The sequence below is a fragment of the Alexandromys fortis genome, unplaced genomic scaffold (assembly GCF_014885135.2).
Source record: "Alexandromys fortis isolate MF-2015 unplaced genomic scaffold, M_Fortis_MF-2015_v1.1 scaffold_83, whole genome shotgun sequence".
Taxonomy (NCBI): Eukaryota; Metazoa; Chordata; class Mammalia; order Rodentia; family Cricetidae; genus Alexandromys; species Alexandromys fortis.
Genome location: NW_026068001.1, coordinates 5,843,368 through 5,858,179, shown reverse-complemented (window position 1 = coordinate 5,858,179; position 14,812 = coordinate 5,843,368). Strand labels below are relative to the sequence as shown.

Here is a 14,812-nt window from a genome sequence, read left to right as displayed (position 1 = left end):
GAAAATGGCCTTTAATCTAACCTAGAATTCTGTGCCAACGAGACACAATTACTCCTGGCAATGCCACTCTACTTCCGAGAAAACGTTGAATACCAAAGACACTCCACTGGGAGCTTGTCTTCTTGGCAGAACTGGCATTTGGGTTAAGAAAAGCCCATACCTCAACTGCTGACAAAGATATGAAACAGGATTGTCTTATCTTGCCAAGACAGGGTAGGATAATTCTAAGAAAGTTCCTTACATTTGATAATGGTATGTCAGTTATGTTAGGCCTTAGCCAAAGTTGGTTGACTCAACATTGCGAACGAGAATTTGGGTGATTGCCCAGGTAGTCAGTTGTCTCTGTCATTTGTTGCACATTTTGGATATCTCTCATTTGTTAAGTAATATTTATTCCCTTCTCAGATCTTTGATGGAGTTGAAGATTATATAATTGTAGTACTCTCTACATTATTTAGACTACTTGAGATAGAATGTCTAGCAAAACTTTTGTTCTCTATAGTGTTTGTTATATTTATTATTTGTTATTATTGTTTATAGTTGTAGTTGGTTTAGTTCTGTCTTATTTAGACAAAAGGGGGAGATGTAGGGTTAGGCCAGCCTCTAAGGGGGTGGGTTTACCTCTGGCAAATGTTTACTGATAAATTGGGCCACAGGAGCCTGCGCTCCCCTTCCTGTTTCCTGTGCTCCACGGGAACCTTGGTTTTGTGAGTCTGATTTTTCCATTAAAGTTATGTTTATATTTATTACAATTTGTCTGCATTAATCTAATCCGCCACACACTTGTTTATGGTTCTGTTATCAAGATTAACTTTTGAGAGACCCTATCTAAACCAGTGGTGTTTCTTAAAGTAGCTATTTCACCAAAATCATCTGGGAGTTTATAAAACGTTTTTGTTTTGTTTCTTAATGTAGGTTCCCAAGCCTTACCCCAAACCTAACAAATCTGACTCCATTGGAGATGTCTCTGGAATGTATATTAGAATCTTTTTAAAAGAGATTTTAAAAGTTTTAATTTTATGTGTGAATCTCTCTCTCTTTCTCTCTCTCTCTCTCTCTCTCTCTCTCTCTCTCTCTCTCTCTCTCCTTCTCTCTCTCTCTCTCTCTCTCTGTATTCATAAGGCCAGCACCCAAGGGAGCTAGAGGCTCCAGATCCCCTTGGATCTGGAGTTACAGGCAGCTGTGTGCTACCCAATGTTAGTGCTGGGAACTGAACTTGAATTAAAGTCCCCTGCAAGAGAAGTACATACTCATAATGGAAGAGCCATCCTCCAGCCCCAGCAATCTATATTTTTATATGCTCCCACCATGTGAATCTTATACACCTAAAGTTGAATAATACCTGCTCTAACACTTGCCTGGAGAACTATCTTGACGAAAAAAAAAAAAAAAAAGGTTGACATCACTACTAGAGAATCCATAGGACTCCACTACTATGGGAAATCCATTGAAAATGTACCAGAGTGCTCTAGGGAGCAGGAAAGGGCCTGAATATAAATGTGTTTGCTACCCAGTTTCTTCAAGTTCCAGTCCTGTAAACTTCCCTCTAAAGATCCGTTTTGCCTTTCTTCCTTTAATAGCCCTGAACAAGTCACTGGCAACTTTTTTTTAATAATAAAAACAATATTGCCTTTGGAAACAGCACAACATCAGCATATACTGAATATTATCATTTAAGAATTAGCCAAAATACATCAGTTCTTTTAGCCACTTATGATCACAAGTTCATCGGACTTCCAGAACCTCCAGTGTACTGCATGCTGATGAAGACTGCAGTAGACAGAAAGTAGTACACAATCCAAATCATCCTTAAAAATCCTGAGAATCCGTTGACTCACATAATTGAAAAATTGGGGCTTAAATTAACATCCAGTGAGATTTGACTCAGGACTCAAGAAAAGGCATTGATGAGCCTCTTTCTCCAATTTTTATTATGCTATAAATTTTTATTATTTATTCTACTATGTGATAGTGGCTTTATCTTTGTTTGTTTGACTGGTTGGTTGGTTGGTTGGTTGATTTTTTTTTTTTTTTTTGGTTTTTCGAGACAGGGTTTCTTTGTGGCTTTGGAGCCTGTCCTGGCACTAGCTCTGTAGACCAGGCTGGTCTCGAACTCACAGAGATCCGCCTGCCTCTGCCCCCCCCCCCCAGTGCTGGGATTAAAGGCGTGCGCCACCATCGCCCGACATTGATTTTTTTTTTTTCTGAGCCAGGCTCTGATAGCCTTGGCTGGCCTAGAACTCACTATGTAGACCAAACTGGCCTGGAACTAGCAGAGATTTGCCTGCCTCTGCCTCTGTATTGGCTTTATCTTTTGATGCCATATGACAGTTACTGGGTCTCTAGGTGCTTGCCTTGAACTATCAAAATGTTTTTCAGAGTTTCTGACTTCAACTTATACACAAGAGAAAAAGGGTCTTGTCTATGAGGTCCTATCCCTGCTCAAAGATTCCTTCTTTCTCATTGGCCTGACAGTGAGGCTCCTAACTATGCTGGGACCAATCACTCTAGGCAGGAGACAAGAGTCTTGAACTCATTTCATCAATCAGGGCCCACCCTTATACAAAGGAAAATCATGAAAAAGGCAGAAGCCCCCCAGTTCTAGTCACCAAAAGCTAGCATTGGCTGTGTCTTTGCGCAATGTTGCCCCCCAAATCCCAGTTCTAGTCACCAAATGCTGGCCTTGGCTGTGCCTTAGCGATCTGCGCTGTTCTCCAGTTCACCTAGTTACTGCATCCTGTCAACTTTTTTTTTTTAAATTTCATCTAAATACCTCCCTTCTCCATTTTTTCCAGTCTCTGCTCCAAATCTACTGTCCTATCAGCTTACACTTACCTGTTCCCCAGTCTTCTCATTGGACTACTACCCCCAACTGCTTGTCTGTACCCCGCCCAGCGGGTCAGTTATTCCAAGGTCCCAAAGAGGCGCTATCTGAAAAAGACTTGGGCGGGAGGGGGAAGGGAGACCAAGCAAAGTTCTGTTGTCAAGGTCTCTCTTTATTAGCAAAATGGTTGTGGCTTATACAGCCCTTGAATGAGGAACTTGGCTTGGGATGGGGGCAGGGGCATGGCAAGGGCAAGGGATCTTGCCGGGGCAGCAATGGTCACAAGTTGACACACCTAGAGTTCTCTGGGCAAAGGGAATCGTTCCTTTTGTGATTCCAACCACAAATAATTCTCTAGATAGTTGGAATGTGGGGCGGGTTCTGCTAACAAATAGTTCTCAATATAGTTGGGTGTGGGGCTCCCCGCAAACATCCTTAAGACGATAGTCCCTGCTATAATCTTTGGGAAAATGGCTCCTGCCCTGCTATAATCTTTGGGAAAATAGCTCCTGACACTTGTCCTGTCCCTGTTCACTGGACAGGGTCTGGGATATGCAGTTTGTGTTCAAGAAAGAGAAATCTCAACATTGAGAATTGGTTCTGGTGTGTGGTGAACATTGTGAAGGTGTTTTGCCAAATGTTGAATGAGTGAATAGCTTTACAGTTCTCATTAATTCCTGAGATTCTCTTTTATTGACTTTTGCTTATAATCTTGTTTCTTCATGCCTTCCACCTAGAAAATGTGTGGAGCATACTAGGTCTTCCATGTGCATTTGTTAAATAAGTGAAGGACTGCAGACAGTCCCTGATTTATAATGGTTTACCTTATGATTATCTAACTTGGCTATTGTCAAAAAGCGACATGCATTCAGTAGAAACCATACATTGGGTTTTGAACTTGGATAGTTATCCAGGATAGCTGTATGAGGGCTTATATTCTCTAGTGATCATAGACAGCAGCAGCAGCAGCAATGGCAGCTCCTAGTCAGCCTCATGATCATAAAGGAAATCAGCAATGCTCCCCAGTGTGTTGCGTGACTAAGATGGGATGAGTGGGACATAGTATATTAAATGCATTTATATCTAGGGTATTTTCAGTTTATGATGGGTTTATAGGCACATCATCTCATCATAAGTAGAAAATTGTGTGTGTGTGTGTGTGTGAGAGAGAGAGAGAGAAAGAGAGAGAGAGAGAGAGAGAGAGAGAGAGAGAGAGAGAACATTCTAGGTAAGTTCTCTACCACTTAGCAACACTCTCACCTCAGTTCTTCACATCTGTCTTTGAGACAGTGTTAAGTCTCACTATATATAGCCCAGGCTACCTCCAATTCATGATCCACCTGCCTCAGCCTCCAGAGAGCTGAGATTGCAGGGATGTGACACTATGAAGGACTATTTCGTGTGTTTCTTCAATCAAGTTATAGACTCATTTTATACTTAGAACTAGAGTTTGAAACCTAAAGAAATAAAATGATTGAATTCTTAAACATTGAAATATGTGTCACGGAAAGATCAAGATTTCTATGGAGGAGATGGTCAACACCAACCTAACTGAAAGGCTGTCAAGAGGAACAGTGGCAGACATAAAGGCCATTGAATTTATTTCTACTAATTGAAAAAGTTTTATTAGTCACCTTTTGTCTGGGGAAGCAAATTAAAATCTCATACGGCATTGGAGTTTTTCCTCCTGCTTAGCTGTATGAGCTTTCAAAGGTAAACATGGGGAATTAAATCCCCTCCTTCATTTCTTTTGTCTGGATTTCCTAGTTCATTCTTTCCAGGCTGGCATTAAAATGTCACACACGGAAAAACATGACATGAGCTACAATATGTTCAGTGCATGACTTATATCGAGCCTGGGCCTGGCTACATTACAAAGAGTCATGTTAAGTCACCCAAGCTTCTCTAGAAAGGAGTATAATTTACTATGCTAAGTGCACTGTAGAAAAGGTCAAGTGATTAATAAGTCACCAATATGAAATACAAGCCTATCAACGGTGGGAAGTTTAATCATTTACCCTCTGTGGGCTCAGGAGAAGCAGATTCTTGCTGGGGGTCTTTTGTGGCATTGGGGGTCTTTTGTGGCACTGGGGTCTTTTGTGGTACTGGGGGTCTTTTGTGGCACTGGGGTCTTTTGTGGCACTGGGGGTCTTTTGTGGCACTGAGACTCTGCAGGCCTTTCAGGCAGGGATTTCCTTCTTATCTTACTTTTTCCTAAAATAAATGAGCTCTCTTCCTAAAAATCCTTATTCTCACAGAAATAATGCCGGCTCTATACTCACACAGTATTTTCCATTTTGGTCAAGAGGGGGGAAAAACACAGACTGTTTGCCATAGTTCTCACGTCTGACAGGAATTTTTCCAGTGATATTTTCCTTCCTGGATACTAATCAAATACCTCCCACTCAAACCCGTTTACCATGGTTATGGCTTTTAAATTGTCTTGTAAATAGGGACAATAACTAAGAAGGTAACATTGTAAATGAACTAAGGGGGAAAGAGAGATTCTAATGATGTGTAAAGAAATAACTGAAGGACCAATTGTTGAGGGCTCATTATAAATGCCAGGCAGTTGGAGAAGACATTACACAGATTTCATTCATCTATGCCACAACCGTATGAGGTAAGTATCATCACCTTCCTTTTACAGATGAGGAAACTGAGGCTTGAAGAAAGGTTTAATAATGTGCCAAGGACCATATGACTAGAAAGAGATGGGACCAATGTGGGGAACAGCTCTGCAAGTCTCAAAGCCTGAACCTTTCTGCATCCTGCCATTGGCTTTCTCTGAGGCAGCGGTAGGTCGGCCTTCTTAGGTTAAGTGGTTTGCCTTGAGCAAATGATACAATGGGTTGAATAACAACAATGGCTGCAGTTTCTGCTTCTTGAAGACTTTTTTTAAAGTGCCAAGAACAGCAGTGTCTATTTCCAAACACTTATTTTTTCATTGAATAAAACTTTAGTCAGTTAAATCAGATCCTCTCCCCACACACACCTCAAGTTTGAGGATTGCTCCATTATTAGAGTTTGAGAGAAAAACCACAAAACAGGCAAGCTGGAAATCTCAGCAGCTGCCAAGAGGAGGGAGCTGGAGAAGCAGAAAAGAGAAAGCGTGCCTTTTGAAACAAGGTCAGCCACAGAGGTCTGCAAGCAGCTGTATGAAGAGAGCAGGAAGCAGGAATTCATAGACACAATGAGAGCTCCTAGTGAGACTCAAGCAAGCTTAGGATCTCAGTTGGTATCCAAAGAGATAGAAAGGGGTAAAGGAAATGGTAAGCGTTTAAATGATCTAATTTGTTTATTTGATGATGTGGGAGTGTCATATATCAATCTGTTGATTTCATTGGTTAATTAAAGAAACTGCTTGGCTGGCCTCATAGGTTAAAGCATTGATGGGAGGCGTAAACAGAATAGGATGCTGGGCGGAAGAGGAAGTGAGGTCAGACTCTGCTCTGCTCCCGGAGAGACTCTGCTCTCCGGATCACAGATGCCATGCTCAGCCTCCCAGGTAGACGCAACGATGGATGGAGGCTAGAATCTTCCTGGTAAGCGCACCTTGGGGTGCTTACACGCATTATTAGAAATGGGCTAGTCCAGGCGCGAGAATTAGCCTGTAAGGGCTAGAGTTCATGGGCCAAGCAGTTCTTTAAATGAATACAGTTTGTGTGTTGTTATTTCGGGCATGAGCTAGCCAAGCGGCCGGGGTGTTGGGGACGCAACCCCGCTGCCGCTTCCATATTTCAACAATTTGACATTTACATTTTTAAGCATCCAAAATTTAAAATACATTTATTTATTGTATTTGTGTGCCATCACACATGGCTGGTTGTTCATTTATTTGTGTGGTGTTTGTATGTGTGCATGTGTGCATATGCCTGTGTACTATGGCCTGCGTGTGTAAGTCACAGGAAAACTGTGTGAATGAATTCTCTTCATCCATCACGTGGGGCCCTGGGATTGAAATCAGGGTATCAGGATTCTTCAGAAAGCTCCTTTACCTGCTCACCATCTTGCTAGTCCTCAAAAATTATATTTTTAAGTTAGAATTCAGAAAAGCAGGCAGAAAACTGCCTCAACCTGATTCTTGCCTTCTCGTAGCTTATTAGTTACTGAGGGAAGCGATGTAATCCATCACAGTAATAAATTTATGATTATTTCAATAATAGTGCAAGGATCAGGCCTGGGAGTGTAGCTTAGTGGGTAGAGTGCTTGCCTGGTAAGTACAGGCCCTGGTTTGATCTCTAGCAGGGATGAGCATGATGCTGCGTGCCTGGAATTCCAGCATGTAGGAGATGGACAGGGAGCTCCAGTTCCAGGGCATCCAATGCCCACTTCTGGCTTCAAGGGTATCTGTGCACAAGTTGGCATACATTCACACAAACACATAAATAAAAATAAATCTTAAAAGAAGAAGAGTGCAAAGACAACTCAATAGGGAAAGAATCATTTCAATTAATGATGATGGGGAAACTGGATATCTCTAACGATTCTTTCTATTACCATATTGAGACTTAACTGAAAAGGAATCAGTCACCTAGTGTATGACCTAAAACCACAAAATTCTGGAGTAGAACAAATAGTAAAAGCTTTATGACATTGGATATGGCAATAATTTCTTACATATGATATTAAATACAAAAACAACAAAAGTAAAAATAGGTAAATTATGCCATATCAAGGCTTTAAATTTTTGTGCACTGAACATACAATCACTCTGAGAAAAGGTTGTTTTAAAAATGAAAAAAAAAAAAAACCACCAAAGCTACAGAGAAACCCTGTCTCGAAAAACTAAAAAAAAAAAAAAAAATGAAGAAAAAAAAAAGTACAATCAAATGTTGGGTGTGATGATGAAAAAAAAATGAAAGAACAAAAAAAATTCCAAGGACGCAAAAGGTTTAAGATTTCCCTGGGCACAGCACACGCGAAGAGAGGGGAAGGAAGAACTAGGAGAACAGTCTGTCTGGAGTGCTCCTTGGTGTTCTTACTACACAAGAGGAAATGACCCCAGGGGTGGGGGTCAGGGCGGGCCTCTAATGGGTAACCATGGCTTAGTTATCCTAAGCAATCCCACTTGTTTGTCCTAAACTATCCTGGCTAAAATATGTTGTTTTCCTTTCATACACAAATTTTTCTTAGCCGCGCCGTGGTGATGCAGGCCTTTGGTCCCAGCACTCAGAGACAGAGGCAGGCGGGTCTCTGTGAGTTCCAGGTCGGCCTGACATACAGAGTGAGTCACACAGACAGGACAGCCTGAGATACACAGAGAAACCCTGTTTCAGGGGGAAAAAAGAAAAAAAAAAACACCTTTTCTTACTGACATGGTTGTTATGTTCATTTAACATGGGTTAGCCCCAGTGTATGCTGCCTTCAGGTTCCTCGGGATCAGTAAGGCCACTCTGCCTGCGTTCTTTGTCCTGGATCTGCCATGCTAACCCATACTTGAACGTCTTTTTCGGTTTTACATGCTCCCTGATTGTGAGCAGTCTCTGCTAACATCTCTTTCTGTGACGAGTCAGAACGTCTCGTGATAGCTGTTCCTCTCCTTCGTTCTCAATTTGCTATTAGAAACTTTGTGGTGGGTGGGGGTTAAGTGAATGATTAGAAACGAAATGAAACACTCTTGGAACTGAAAGGTAAAAGGCTGTGATGGCTTAGACCTGTAATTCCAGAGACTGAGGACTCCCAATTTTAAGCCACTTTGGGCTACGTCGTAGCAAGTCCCATAAAAAGGTAACTTATGGAAGGGGAGAAAAGATTTACAAATCAACCCAACCACAAAACAGGTCAATTTAAAATGTTCAAAAAGCGGCCTGGAGAGAGGGCTCAATAATGAAGAGCCTGTATTGCTCTTCCAGATGACCCAAGTTTGATTTCCAGCATCCACATCAAGTTTCTCAAGGTCGCATGTAACTCCAGCTCCAGGGGAATCCCACACCCCCGACTTCTACAAGCACAATTCACTGGTGCACATACCCTCTCACACATACCACATACAAAGCTCTTGGCGTTGGGGAGATGGTTCAGCTCTTTCATAGGACCGGATTCAGTTCTCGGCACCAAGTGTAGTAACTCAACTGCCGGTTAACTCCAGCTTCAGAAGATCAAGTGCTCCTGCTGGCCGCCATAAACACATGCACCCTCTTTCACGGACAAATGCACACAGACACACGGACATACACATATATAAAATATAAAAACCAATTAAACCTTTAAAAAAGGTTTTCATCAGTCATTTTACATAAAAGTTGAGGCATTCCTAGCCAAAATGCTACAGCTGGTCCCACCGAGAATCGAACTCGGATCGCTGGATTCAAAGTCCAGAGTGCTAACCGTTACACCATGGGACCGCCACACTGAACACTGTCTATTATCGTGCTTTTATGGACGTGTCTATCTTCTGAAAGGCCAATTTACATGCCTAATTCATGGGTGTGGATGGAATTTGATTACATTTCCTGACCTAAAGGTTTATAGTTTACACTGTCACTCAGTTCAAATAGCCAGATCTAAAAATTAAAATAAAACGGAAGGCCGGGCGATGGTGGCGCACGCCTTTAATCCCAGCACTCAGGAGGCAGAGGCAGGCGGATCTCTGTGAGTTTGATGCCAGCCTGGTCTACGAGAGCTAGTTCCAGGACAGGCTCCAAAAAGCTACGGAGAAACCCTGTCTCGAAAAATCGAAAAACCAAAAAACAAACAAACAAACAAACAAAAAAAACCACGGAAGAAAGAGGAAAACCACCTCACCCCTCACCTCTTGATGTTCGGTGACCACGGTACGAGAAATCCCAAATCACTAGATTTAGAATGAAGTGTGCATATCAGTGGTTGTCTAGGTTGCCTGTCTCCTGTAATTTTCCCAGCTTCTCTTCACATCCATCCCCATTCTAGACAAGGAGAAATGCATCTAAATGTGGAATTAGGATAGCAGTTTACTCTCTTTCATTTCAACTCTGAAAGCTTTCTTTTCCTTCTGCAGTGACGATAACACCCTAAACCAAAGTGGAGGTAGAGCCTAGAATTTTTTTAGTAGAGCAACTGCCTTAGAAACCTGTCAGAGGAACATATTTGGGTTCCTAAATCTGGTAGCTGGTGGATGTGAGCTGGAAAGCAGTTTTCTCAGGGAAGAAAACAGGCATATGCCCGACTGCACCAACATGGGGGATGTTGGTGGTGTTATAACATGCTGGAGCTTGCTGAGATATTTCAGAGTGACGAAGTTACTAAAGCTACTATGACACTAAAGAAAGCCACGTACACGCAGTGGCTCATCAAGGACTATACTTAAGGACAAAAGAGAATTAGAGGAAGACAGCCGGGGGCTGGAGAGATGGCTCAGAGGTTGAGTGCACTGCCTGCTGTTCCAGAGGTCGTGAGTTCAATTCCCAGCAACCACATGGTGGCTCACAACCATCTGTAATGAGACCTGGCGCCCTCCTCTGGCGTGTGGGCATACATCGAGGCAGACTGTTGTATACATAATAAATAAATAAATCTAAAAAAAAAAAAAAGAGGAAGACAGGTAAGGACATCCAACCTTGGCTCCAAGGGGATAGACCTAACTTAGGGTTGCACAAGCAGATTAAGTTTTCATTACCAGAAGGTCTGGTTCTATAGAAATTCTTCTGGGCCACGAATTTGAGAATAGAAGTGGCTAGAGGAGTTGAGAGGGATTGCTTAGTGGTTAGGAGTAGTTGTAGCTGCAGAGGACCCTGATTCAGTTCCCAAAACACAAAACACATGGGGCAGTTTATAATTGTGTGAAAAATAATTGTGTGTAAGAACAGATCCTCTGTTCTCTTTGACCTCTGAGTATTGTGCATGGTGAACGTATTTGTTAGCAAGATTTTGATAATGTGATATTCTTTCTTCCTTCCTTCCTCCCTTTCTTTTTTCTTTTCTTTTCTTTTTTTTTTTTTTTGAGACATGGTTTCTCTCTGTAGCCCTGGCTGTCGTGGAACTCATTCCTATAAATCAGACTGACCTTGAACTCAGAGATTCACCTGCCTCTGCCATCCAAGTGCACCACCACTGCCCAACTTGATGTATGGTTTTATTATTTATTATTTATTTATTTATTATGTATACAATATTCTGTCTGTGTGTATGTCTGCAGGCCAGAAGAGGACACCAGACCTCATTACAGATGGTTGTGAGCCACCATGTGGTTGCTGGGAATTGAACTCAGGACCTTTGGAAGAGCAGGCAGTGCTCTTAACCACTGAGCCATCTCTCCAGCCCCCGATGTATTGTTTTAAAATAACATCAAAAACTAAGCCAGGCATGGTGGCACATGCCTTTAATCCCAGTACTTGGGAGGCAGAGGCAGACAGATCTTTGTAAGTTAGAAGCTCGCCTGGTCTACAAAGTGAGTTCCAGGATAGCCAGGACTGTTACACAGAGAAACCCTGTCTCAAAAGAAAACAAAAGACCAAAGACTAGGCAAATGATCTATCCCCTTATCCTCTAAAATATATTCCTTATAATTGCCCTTTCCCCTTATTTTTATTTTATGTGCATGTATATTTTGTCTATATGTCTCTCTGTGCACCATGTGCATGTCTTCTGTCCACAGAAGCCGGAAGAGAACATTGGATCCCCTGGAACTGGAGCAGCACACAGTTGTTAACCATCACGCAGGTGCTGGAAATGGAGCTAGGATCCTCTGAATGAGCAGCCAGTGCTTTTAACTACTAAGTCACCTCTGGCAGCCTCTCTTTTCTCCTTTTTAATAGAGCCCCACTTTGCAGCCCAGACAGGCCTTGAATTCACAATTCTCCTACCTCATCCTCCCAAGTACTAGTATCGCTGGTATGTACAACAATGCCCAACTCTATAATTACTTTTTCTGGAATTGAGGAGGGATAGAAAGACAAGGAAAATTAAAGGGGTACAGGATAAGAAAGGAGTCTCCTTGAAGTCTCATCCGAGCTGTGAGTAAAGAATTTCAGAACAATTGATATTTGCTGGGAAAGTTGCTTCTCTAGAGACAATATTTCCCTTTTCCGTACCTGAGACTGAACCTGGTATGACTGAACTCAGACAAGTACTCTACCACTGAGCTACAACTCCAACTCTCAAAATTCCTTTACAGAGAAACATGTCACATAAGAATGTTAAAACAGCAATGAAATATACTTAAGGTGGATATTAGCTGTAAAATAAAGGATAACTATGCTACAATCCACAGACCCAGAGAGACTAGGGAACAAGGACGGTTCATGGGGGAACACCCAATCTCCCTGGGAAGGGGAAATAGAAGAGATTTTGTGAGTGGACTGAGTGCAGGTGGGGAACTGGAGTGATCAGGGAGGGGGAGGGCACTGAGAGGGAGAGTGCTGAAGGGGACAGATGGGCAAAGGGCAGAAGCCTGGCTCAGGGAAATCTCCGAGGAGTCTTTGGGGAGGACTTGAGTTTAGACTCCCAGCAACAGCAAAGAAGTAGCCAGAACTGGCCATCTCCTGTAACCAGATTGGTGCCTGGCCCAGTAGTCATCAGAGAGGCATCATTCAGTAACTGGTGGTGAAAGACCCCCAGTGCTGGGGAGACTCTCACTCAAGTCTCGGGATAACATGACACCCCCCTCCCCCAGTAACTCACCAGAGACTGTCCTTGCTGCAATCACACGAGGCTTTAATCGATGAGACGGGAACCAGGGCACTGGGGCCAAGACTCATAGCCCACACAGGTGAAGAGTTCAACCCCGAAAAACCGGGAGAAGGAGTTTTTAAGGGAAGAAACCTCAGCCCAATAATCCAAAAGGGTCATAGAATATTCCAAAAATCCAGGGGGCAACTCCCTGCCTCTCAGGACCACTCCCAAGGTCATAATCAGCTAGTTCCTAAATCACAGTACAATGATAATCACAGGGGGAAACTCCCTGTTTCTCAAGATTATTCTCAAGATTACAATCTAACTTTATCTTCAGCTAGTTCCTGAAACACAGTCTCTGAACTGGCTAATCCTAGATTCCTGATTCTTCTCTTCCGACCTGGATTTATCCAGGGCTTTCAGTGGAAACAGATGCAAACCCACAGCTAAACATTAGGATTGAGCTCGGGAATCCTGCAGAGGAGGGTGGCACCCAGACGTGGATAACTGAATCTTCAGAAAGCCTGAGAAACCTTGGGAAAGAATAAAGCATGTTTTCTTGGTAGCAATGATTTCTCAAGTCTGCTCTGCTTGCTAGAGGCAAGCAAACACTCTCATTTAAGAGAGGCTTCCTGATTCAGTTTTAGGGGCAAAACCTTGGAGCTCCTTTAAGAGGTCCTGCCACAAAACACTTAAATGGTGTTGATGAAAAGCTGATTGCATCCTTATCGGTTTCATCCGTAGCAGGAAAAAAGTTGTGCCATTTTAAAATGCCGGCTTTCTGGGCCGTCCTGCCAGGGCAAACTCTGAATCTTTCAGGCAGGCAGTCTGACTGAGTGTGGTCTGTGAGCAGAACGTAGCAGCTTGCTTGCTGGCAAGGACCTTGAAATGCCATAGAGTTTTGGCAATAAACATGGCTCCTGTGGGTACCTCCGCCATGAGGCTGGAAAGCTAAGGAATGGGCTGGATCCAGCCATCAAAGCCATGGCTTTAATCCTCTCCTTAGACTCAAGTAGTTAGAAAAAGAGAGATATACAGTAAAGAGAGATTCAAAGAGAAAAATAAACCTCTAAATGGTTTACAGTGTGTTTAAAAATATATGCAGGCTTGAAAAAAAGTTCTTAAAGTAAAGAAAGAAAGAGAGTAGTTTGGGTGTGGTGGTACACACCTTTAATCCCAACACTTGGGAGGCAGAGGTAGATTGTCCTCTGTGACTTCAAGGTGTGGTAGCACATTAATCCCAATGCCTGGGGGGCAGAGACAGACAGTTCTCTGTGAGTTCAGGTGTGGTAGGACACACCTTTAATCCTAGCACTGAGGGGGCAGAGACCAGGGACCTCTGTGAGTTCAAGGACAGCCTAGTCTACAGAGTTATTCCAGGACAAAGAATCTGTCTCAAAAAGTAAAAATAAATGAAAGAGGTTAAAATAAAGCCACGCAAAGATGGAAAATACACAGAGAATCTTGATACTGTATGCTATTATGCTCTCTTTGAATTGTTTGAATGCTGAGGAAGGGGCAACAGCTACTAAAAGATGGAAGACCTGAATAACAGCGCCCCCATTCAGCACAAAGCAGTTTGGAGAGAAATAACTCCACCCATATTCCCAAATATTGTTTATAAATGTTCTTTTACATTTAAAGGGGGATATGATATAGATATAAATAATTTGCATTGGTATGGATTTTAAGGTCAATTTTGTTAAATGTATATGTGTTTCTGCTCTTTATTAAGGTATTGTGATTATATAGTTCATTAAAAAATGTAATGTATAATTAGGAAATATAGGTTGCTAATGGATAATTATCTATAATAGTCAAGCTTGTAGTCATGATAGAGTTTCTAGACATGTAGAGATATATTTCAGTTAAATAGGCATTCTTCATATCTTTCAAAGACTACAGAATACGGCATTTTTAAATGTTTTAATAACTTAGGGCTTTTCATGACACATCTGCTCCTGGCAGCACCAGCTACTTCAAGAGGAAGATGGGCATCGAAGAGGATCTTTATGGAGTTGGTTAGTCATTTGGGCAAGAAACTGCTCTTGCCTGGACTATTGCATAAACTGGACACAGAGAACCCGCACAAAGAGTACTGCTGAACTTGTCTAAAGGTGAGACGGTTTTTCGGGGCATAAGCTAGCTAGGAGGCTGTGCAGCAGGAACCCACCCCAACGTTTCTTCTACAGGAGGGGGGGGAAAGGAATGTAGAAGCCAGAGGGGTCAAGGACACCACGTGAGGCTCACACAATCAACTAACGTGGGCTTATAGGGGCTCCCAGAGACTGAACCGAAAACCAGAGAGCCTGCATGCGACCGCATATGTGTTGCAGTTGTGTAGCTTGATCCTCTTGTGGGACTCCTAATAGTGGGAACAGGGACTGTCTCTGACTG

At 42.5% G+C, this 14,812-nt stretch overlaps 1 non-coding gene across 1 annotated transcript; it reads right to left on the bottom strand.

The window, feature by feature from the left end:
• Positions 1 to 9,099: 9,099 nt before the first annotated feature.
• On the bottom strand, positions 9,100 to 9,171 carry Trnaq-uug (transfer RNA glutamine (anticodon UUG)). The gene has a single exon. It is a non-coding gene; the product is annotated as a tRNA-Gln (tRNA).
• Between the last annotated feature and the right edge of the window lie 5,641 nt (positions 9,172 to 14,812).